Below are 3,341 nucleotides of genomic sequence, written 5' to 3'. Positions count from 1 at the left end.
GGGTATGTAAACTTATGAGCACAACTGTACAAGTATATAATTGGAAATTGTCCTTAATCTTATGTCCAATATACAAATTTTTATAGTGTAGAGATTATTAATCTAGAAGATTAACACAACATACATATATCTAATTTCCGGGCTGAGAAACTACCCAAAAATCTATATATCACAAGATCTGATATACTTGGGGGAGGGAAAAAAGATGAGCAATTACAAAATAAAATAAGATAACTTAAAAAACTTTTCAAAACAAATTTTCTTAAAAACTCTTTTTAGAAAAAACTTTAAAAAAAAATCTAAACCTACAGTAGAAATGTGCACAGAGTGAGCAAATTTAAATAAGGGTATTTGTCTCAAGTTCTTCATTTAAGCCATATGGCGAAAGCGACCCCATCATAAAAATCCAAAAAGTTTCTCTCCTGCAAAGGAGAGAAAATCTCTCATTAGCTGTAATGCCTCGTACACACGATCGGACTTTCCAGCAGACTTGGTCCGACGGTCTTTCCGCCGGACTACCTGAACGGACGGACTTGCCTACACACGACCGGATTTTCTGGCAGGCTAGGGCTGCCCGTCTTTCCGACGGACTTTCGACGGAGTTACGTCGGACTTTCAGAATGAACGGACTTGCCCACACATGGCCAAGTCCGTTCATTTTGAACGTGACTCGGGTACGACAGGACTAGAAAAGGAAGTGAATCTCGCCGCTTTTATCGGCGAGATTGACACCTTGCGAGCCCCGTCGTGGGGCATACCAGGCCCTTAAATCTGGTATGGATTATAAAGGGAACCTCCTACGCTGAAAAAACGTTGTGGGGCCCCCCCTAAAATCCATACCAGACCCCCGATCCGAGCACGCAGCCCGGCCGGTCAGGAAAGGGGATGGGGACAAGCGAGCGCCCCCCCCTCCTGAATTGTACCAGGCCGCATGCCCTCAACATGGGGGGTGGGTGCTTTGGGGGAGGGGGGGCGCCCTGTGTGCCCCCCCACCCCAAAGCACCTTGTCCCCATGTTGATGAGGACAAGGGCCTCTTCCCGACAACCCTGGCCGTTGGTTGTCGGGGTCTGCGGGCGGGGGGCTTATCGGAATCCTGGAGCCCCTTATAATAAGAGGGCCCCCAGATCCTGGACCCCCACCCTATGTGAATGAGTATGGGGTACATGGTACCCCTACCCATTTACCTAGGGAAAAAGTGTCAATAATAAAACACACTACACAGGTTTTTAAAATAATTTATTAGACAGCTCCGGGGGGGGTCTTCCTCCGGCTTCGGGGGTCTTCCTCCGGCTTCGGGGGTCGCTCCGGTTCCTCTTCTCCCGGCGTCCGGTTGGTTCATCTCCGCTCTCTCTGGCCTCTTCTCCTGGTGTTCCAGTTCTTCTGCCGGCTCCTCCGCTGTCTTCATGCCGCTCTTTTGCCAGCGGAGGCCCGGACTTCTGGTTTCTTGTCTTCTTGGCTTCTTCCCTCTTCTCTTCTCCAGATGTTGACATGACAGTCTCTCCGGCTGGAATGCTCTCTGAGCACTCCGCTGTGACTTATGTAGGCGGAGATCCCGCCCCCATATGCCGTCACAGTCCCTGGGCATGCTGGGACTGTGCCGTTTTAGGGGGCGTGGTCACCGGGTGATGTTGACCATGCCCCCTAAAACGTCACAGTCCCAGCATGCCCAGGGACTGTGACGCCATAAGGGGGCGGGGTCTCCGCCTATATAAATCACAGCGGAGCGCTCAGAGAGCAGTCCAGCCGGAGAGACCGTCGTGCCAACATCTGGAGAAGAGAAGAGGGAAGAAGACAAGAAGCCAGAAGTCCGGGCCTCCGCTGGCAAAAAAGCGGCATGAAGACAACGGAGGAGCCGGCAGAAGAACTGGAACACCGGGAGAAGAGGCCAGAGAGAGCGGAGAAGAACCAACCGGAGGCGGGAGAAGAGGAACCGGAGGGACCCCCGAAGCCGGAGGAAGACCCCCAAAGCCAGAGGAAGACCCCCCCGGAGCTGTCTAATAAATTATTTTAAAAACCTGTGTAGTGTTTTATTATTGACACTTTTCCCTAGGTAAATGGGTAGGGGTACCATGTACCCCATACTCATTCACATAGGGTGGGGGACCGGGATCTGGGGGCCCTCTTATTATACATGGGGGGTGTGTGCTCCCCCAAAGCACCCACCCCCCATGTTGAGGGCATGCGGCCTGGTACGGTTTAGGAGGGGGGGGCGCTCGCTCGTCCCCACCCCCTTTCCTGACCGACCGGGCTGCGTGCTCGGATCGGGGTCTGGTATGGATTCTAGGGGCGACCCCATGGCGTTTTTTTTGGCGTGGGGGTTCCCTTTAAAATCCATACCAGACCTAAGGGCCTGGTATGCCCCGCGCTCGCCGCAATAGGAAAATTTGTTTTTCCTATTGCAGCGATCGCGAGATGCAATACCCTGCCCTTGCGTCGCATCTGGTCCGTCGGACCAGCATACAGACGAACGGGCTTTCCGTCGGACCAGCATAGAGACGAACGGACTTTCCGTCAGGAACTGAGTCCGACGGAAAGATTTAAAACATGTTTCAAATCTAGGTCCGGCGGACTTTTGGGGAAAAAAAGTCCGCCGAAGCCTACAGACGATCGGATTGTCCGGCGGATTCTAGTCCGCCGGACCAAGTATGCCGGAAAGTCCGCTCGTGTGTACGCGGCATATGTGTACCCATCGGAATAGCCTCGATGGCAAAGACCTTGAGGCATTTAATGTCCTTTTTGTGTGTTTTAAAAAATGTTCTGGGGCCCTATGTTTATTACACCCTTTTTGTATAAACCTCCGATGTTCACCAATTCTTGTTCTTAAAGTGCTATGACTAAGCACCATATCTGGTGTGAAACGCGTCAGCAGCTCTGCAGCTAGTCTGTATTACCCTGTGATGCTTTGATATTATTTTTTTAATAAAGGTGAACTTTTTACAGTGCGGCTCTCCAACGTTCTATTTTTCCATTATCTCTGTTGCAAACAGAGCCAGCACCCTACCTGATTGCGGAGACAGCTGTTCCTAGGAGAAGCAATTACTTTGGAGCGGTGCACTCCCATCTTAAAATGCGTATAGTCTGTCCAACATATAACATCTTGCACGAACATCGTAGAACATAACAAGAAAGGGGGAATGATTAATGCGCTACCCTAAAAAACATATATAAAGCTGCTACAAACCATGTGACAAAAATGTATAGAAAGAATCGAAATCAATTGTAGCGCTAAAAAACACATATGCAAATGAATATTGTGCACATGAAAAAAATGTCCCAATAATGACGTGTTATGGTGAAAAAAAGAAACAGTCCATAGTGGATATAGGTGATCCGTATGGTG

This window comes from Aquarana catesbeiana, linkage group LG07 (genome assembly GCF_042186555.1).
Source record: "Aquarana catesbeiana isolate 2022-GZ linkage group LG07, ASM4218655v1, whole genome shotgun sequence".
Lineage (NCBI taxonomy): Eukaryota > Metazoa > Chordata > Amphibia > Anura > Ranidae > Aquarana > Aquarana catesbeiana.
The sequence above is the reverse complement of the archived record's forward strand: the minus strand, read 5'-3'. Positions refer to the sequence as shown.